Below are 6,725 nucleotides of genomic sequence, written 5' to 3'. Positions count from 1 at the left end.
GGAACATCCAAGAACAATTTAGAGGATTTTTCTATTTTTATGAAAAATAAAAAATAAATATATGATTTTTAGATAATTATGACAAATAAAAATATAAATTCATTTATTTATACTTATCGGAAAATTAAGACTCCAAAAATCAATTAAGGGTGTTTTATTCCCTTAATTAAAATAATTAGGCCCAAAAATAATAATTATGGGGAATAATTTATAAAATAATATTTTCATATAAATAAAATATTAATGCCAAAGTTTCCCAAAATCATGAACGATTCAAAAATGCAAAAATAATCGATCTTTAAAATATACATGATTTTATAAACTGAATATATGAGTTTTGTGGCCTTTGACGTCCTGGCAGGGTCCCGGTTTGATCAATTTTAACAAACCAAAATATTTTCTAAACTAATAGTAAACCCCGAAAACACATATAACATATGTAAATGAACACAAAACGATACAAAATAGGTACCACATAATAAAAGCACTTTGCCACGCGTCCAAAGTACATATAATTTCATATAAATACATTTTGAACACGTAATGAGTATCCGTAAAATACTCTGGTTCTTACAGGACCACATACAAATCCACCGCATGTTAAGTCATGGAAAGACATATTTTTAAATAATATTAAACACATAATAATTCATTTAACACGTGCCATAATAGCCATAAAATATTATTTTTAAAATATTTTTAAACCTCACCCTATGCCCGGGTGAACAAGGTTAAAATACCAAATAATATTTATGACACAAATAAAATATTGAGGCGAATAAAATATCCACTCGATCCCCAAGATTTGAAAATACACTCAGTTTTACCTATATCGATAAAATAACCGTCTTTCAGATAAAATTTTTAAATTGTAAAAGTAATGAAATATTGTCACGATAATAACAGGGATTGGGAGCAACTACCAGTTAGCAAATTAACATTTAATGAAACGAACACGTCAAACAGGAATAAAGTATCCATAATTTTATTCCTTCTAAATCAGAAAATCACATAAACATATTTTAAGGAATAATAATATTAATTGCTGAAAATCCGGGATATCACAATCTATCCCCCTTATAAGGATTCTGACCTCGGAATCAGCAGAAGAGAACACTAGGGATCTTCTTACCAATTTTCCAATATTGCATAAGCAACCTTTCTGAAAATCTTAAATAAAAACTTGGATTCCTTGTATAACATAATTATCACGGGAGCTTCACTCCGCACCATTTTTCCATCCACATATCATTTAACCAATTTCTCAACAGAATATCCTTCATTGATAGAGAGAGAAAAAGATAGAGAGGTGTTAGATCACACAACACTGAAGAAGGGGGTTGAATATAATGTAGAATATAATCAAATCGATTTCGAACACAAGTAACAGTAAACAGATATATTCGATATAATAAACTCTGTTACAATGGAACTGTTCTCTCTTAGTGATGAACAAATATCACGAGAGCTGCTAGGTTACAATGTATGATCTTCTCGATAATGATAACACATATAGTGTAAACCTATGTCTATGTTTATATAGTACACAGTTACAAGATAACTTCTAATTGATATGGAATATAATTCTGTCTCCTAAAACATATCAATCAGATATCTTATACAATTCTTTAAGTCCTCTAACTCTTTCCATGCATATCTTCTTTTTGTATTAGTCTCGATCTTCTTTCCTGTAAATCAGCTTCCTTCCTTAACTATTAGTCCTCCAGTACTTAAGTTCTGATATCCATCTTTTGATATTCTCTCTAGATAATCTAAGTCCTGATATCCTTAAGTTCTGACTTTCAGTAAGTACTGATTCCAGTAAGTACTGATATTTCCTATTTGTTAAGATCTGAAAACTAAACATGAAACATATTAGACATGACATCTCAAATATATCTAACAGATTCCTGCAGTACTATATTCTTCCATAATCCAGTAACTGATTCTTCATCCAAAGAATCTGTGTACAACAACTTCCTGCAGTAATATATTCTGCTTCTGCAGTTGATGTGGAAATTGACTTCTGTTTCTTGCTAAACCAAGAAACCAATCTGCCTCCTAGAAATTGGCAGCTTCCACTAGTGCTTTTCCTATCTATTTTGCATCCTCTGTAGTTAGTAATATCTACTGATGAACCAATATCTTTATCTAACTTGGTTGCAGTGGCCATGGGAGTGGATGCTGTTGAACTATGTTACATTCCAAACTTCTTCAGTAAGTTTCTGGTGTACTTGGATTGACAGATAAAAGTACCTTCTTCATTTTGCTTGACTTGAAGTCCCGGAAAATAGCTGAGTTCTCCCATCATACTCATTTGATATCTTGACTGCATTAACTTTGCAAACCTCTCACAGATTTTGGCATTTGTAGAACCAAATATGATATCATCAACATATATTTGTACCAAAAGTAAGTCATTTCCATGGTTGAGGTAGAACAATGTTTTATCAATTGCACCTCTATGAAATCCACTTTCCAGAAGGAATTGAGCTAAAGTCTCATACCATGCTCTAGGAGCTTGCTTAAGGCCATAAAGTGCTTTATCAAACCTGTAGACATGATTTGGAAATTTTGAATCTACAAAGCCTGAAGGTTGTTCAACATAGACCTCTTCTTCCAATTCTCCCTTAAGAAAAGCACTTTTCACATCCAATTTAAAGACTTTAAACTTTTTGTGAGCAGCATAAGCCAAAAAGATCCTTATGGCTTCTAATCTAGCAACTGGTGCAAATGTTTCATCATAATCAATACCCTCATGTTGATAGTAGCCTTTAGCAACCAGCCTTGCTTTATTCCTTGTAATTATGCCATCACTATCAGTTTTGTTTCTGAACACCCATTTTGTGCCAACAACTGATCTGTTCTTTGGTCTTGGCACTAGGGTCCAGACTTTATTTCTTTCAAATTCATTTAACTCTTCATGCATTGCTTGCACCCAATCAACATCTTGAAGAGCTTCTTCCACTTTCTTTGATTCAGTCTGAGATAGAAAAGAATGATAGAGACATTCATTTGATGTTGCAGTTCTAGTTCTGATACCTGCTTCAGGATCTCCAATAATTAAGTCAGGTGTATGTGATTTGGTCCACTTCCTTGCAGATTGAAGTTGGCTTCTAGGACTGGATCCTCCCCCATGATCCATGTTGTCTCCATCAGCATTTTCTGATGCTCTCCCTGTAGTTATGCTCTCTGAGACTTCAGAGTTCGACTTGGATCCTTCAGGCTTTGAAGTATCAGAGCTTCCAGAATTATCAGAATTTGGCTCATCAAAACTAGATGAATCAGAGTTTGAAGAGCCATTGTCAGGTTCTGATGCTTCTTTAGAGTCTTGAGATGTGGTAGGATCTTCAGCTTGCTCCCCCTGAACATGTGCATTTTCCTTTGGAGTTGTTACCACAGATTCAATGACATCGGTACTTATAGGTTCAGAGTTTAAGTCATCAGAATTTACAGAATCAGAATTTAAGTCTTCATTTTCAAATCTCAGCTGATCGTGATAATTGAAATCTTCAAGTCCAGTAATCTTCTTGTCATCAAAAGATACATTGATAGATTCCATGACAACTCTTGTTCTTAAATTTAGACTCTGAAGGCTATTATGGAAAGTGGATATCCAACAAAAATTCCTTCATCAGCTTTTAGATCAAATTTTGATAGTTGTTCAGGATGAGTCTTAAGAACAAAACACTTGCAACCAAATACATGAAAGTATTTCAGATTTGGCTTCTTTTTCTTCACCATCTCATATGGTGTTTTTCCATGCTTGTTTATGAGTGTTGCATTCTGTGTAAAACAAGCAGTCTGCACAACTTTAGCCCAAAAGTAGGTTGGCAGCTTTGCTTCATCAAGCATAGTTCGTGTAGCTTCAATGAGAGTCCTGTTCTTTCTTTCTATAACTCCATTTTACTGTGGAGTTCCAGGTGCAGAAAATTCCTGTTTGATTACATGCACTTTGCAGAACTCTTCCATGATTGAATTCTTGAACTCAGTGCCATTATCACTTCTTATAATTTTAACATAATCTTTGACCAACTTATCCAGCTGTCTGACATGATCAGTTAGAGTAAATCCGGTTTCATTCTTCTTGTGCAAGAAGTACACCCAGGTGTACCTTGTGAACTCATCCACTATAACCATAGCATATTTCTTCTTTGCAATAGACATGACATTGACTGGACCAAATAGATCAACATGCAGTAGGTGATAAGGCTCAAGAATTGATGACTCAGTTTTGCTCTTGAAAGAAGATTTTCTTTGTTTTGCCTTTTGACATGAATCACAAAGGCCATCAGGAGCAAATCCTGATTTTGGCAATCCTCTCACAAGATCTTTCCTTACAAGCTCATTTATGTTGTTGAAGTTTAAATGAGCGAGTCTTTTGTGCCAATTCCAGCTTTCTTCAATTGATGCTCTACTCATCAGACAGATTGTAGAACCATCAGAACTTGTTGAAAGTCTGGCTTCATAAATGTTACCATGCCTGTAACCTTTCAGAACCACTTTTCCTGTAGAATTGCTTACGACTTCACAGTGTTCTTCAAAGAAATCCACATGATAACCTCTGTCACAGATTTGACTCACACTTAGCAGATTGTGTTTAAGTCCTGAGACAAGAGCTACTATTTTAATGATGACATTCCCAAGATTAATATTGCCATATCCCAGAGTTTTTCCCATGTTGCCAGCTCCATAAGAAACTCCAGGGCCAGCTTTCTCCACAAAGTCTGAGAGAAGGGCTTTATTTCAAGTCATCTGTCCTGAACATCCATTATCCAGTACTAGGATGTTTCTCCTGTTGCCCTGCAATCACAAAGACCACTAATGGTTAGTTTTAAGGACCCAGACTTGCTTGGATCCTTTGGCCTTTTTAAGTTTGTTAGCATTTGCAGCGGATTTAATATCAGAGTTTATGCTAACATGCTATTTATCAGAACTTATATCAGACTTTGCATCAGACTTTACATTGGAAGGAATTAAAGCAACTTTCTTCAAAGAAGGTTTTATTTGATAATAATCATAGTATAAACTATGATCTTCCTTACAAGTATAAATGGAATACCATAAACTACCACAATGAAAACAAGGATTTTGTGGCTTAAACCTAACAGACTGACTCTTAACTCCTAACTTAGGAGGTAAAGAGTTTATATTCTTATTCTTCCTGCAAAAAGAAGCAAGATGGTTAGAGTTTTCACAGTTATAACATTTCTTTTTAGGAGCATTAGGAACAGGCATATAGTTATTGCTTTTATTCACACCTTCCTTTCCATTCCTATTTTTCCTAGTTGCCTTAACCTTGTTGACATTCCTTATTTCTTTCAACTTATGCTTAAGCTGCTTCTTTGTCATTAAGCCTATGTTGACTTCAGCTGGTTTATCCTGTTCTAATTTGTTAGAAGTTGACTTCTCCTTAACTTTTATCTCAGACTCTTTCATCTTTTCAGAATCAGACTTTACAGTTTTAGCTACAAACTTAACAGGATTTACCTTTGGCTTAACAGTTTGTTTAATTAACAATTGGCTCAATTTGTTCAGTTCCCTTTTCACTTTTATCATCTCCATAACATAAGCCCTCTTTCCAGTTTCCACTACTTAATAAGTTCTGAGTTGTTCTGCTGGAGTTAGTCCAACACCTGATAATCTCTTTTTCTTTTTCTAACTCAGTTTTGAGAGATTTATTCAATTTTAGCAACTCATCTCTAGCATAAAAAGTATCATCTCTCTCTTTCTGAGTTTGATGGAATATAACTAACTCCTTTTCTAAATAATCATTCCTTTTCTTAAAAGCAAGATTTTCAGAAGTTAATCTTTCACATGTTAAAGTTTGATCTCTATAGCTAATAAACATGGTTTTAAGATATAATATCAACTCAGTAATATCATCAGTATGAAAGGCATAAGTTGTTTGAGGTACCTTTAATTCAACGGTTTCAGGGCTGCCATCAGCATTTGCTATCAAGGCATAGTTCACCTCATCTTCAGAATCTGAGGAGTCTATCCAGCTTTTCTTCTTTGTGACAAGTGCCTTGCCTTTGTCACTGTTTCTTTCTTGCAGTCAGGAGATATGTGGCCTCTTTCGCCACAATCGTAGCATTTGACTTTTGAGTTGTCTCCTCTGTCAAACTTTGCACCTTTGCCTTCAGATTTTCTGAAACCTTTCTTATCAGTACTTTCACCTTTCTTGAAAAACTTCTTTCCCCTTCTGAATTTCCTATAGGCTATCTTTGTGATACCCTTCACCATAAGAGCATACAATTTCATCATCTCTTCATCATCATCTATTTCAGGTAAACTTTCAGTTTCTGAATCATCATCATTAGAACTTGATGATTCTGAATCAGACTTTGTGATGAGAGCTTTTCCTTTGCCTTTCTTTGAGACAACCACATTGGGGAATTCCTTCTCAGCCTTAAGAGCAACTGTCCTTGACTTTCTCCTTTGTCTCTTGCTTTTTTGATCCATCTCAAGTTCATAAGTCTTGAACATACCATAAATTTCATCAAGAGTAGTTTCATCAAGAGCATAGTTGTCTCTTATAATAGTAGCCTTCAAATCCCAACTTTCAGGAAGAGCTAAAAGGAATTTTAGATTTAAATCTTCAAGATCATATTCCTTGTCCACCAATGACAGATCATTCAAGAGTTTGACAAACCTGTCATAAAAATCAGTTAATGACTCATCACTTTTTGAGTCAAAGTGCTCATACTCTTGAGTGAGTATAG

Source organism: Apium graveolens, chromosome 6 (genome assembly GCF_009905375.1).
Source record: "Apium graveolens cultivar Ventura chromosome 6, ASM990537v1, whole genome shotgun sequence".
NCBI classification, from domain to species: domain Eukaryota; kingdom Viridiplantae; phylum Streptophyta; class Magnoliopsida; order Apiales; family Apiaceae; genus Apium; species Apium graveolens.
This window is presented reverse-complemented; position numbering follows the sequence as displayed.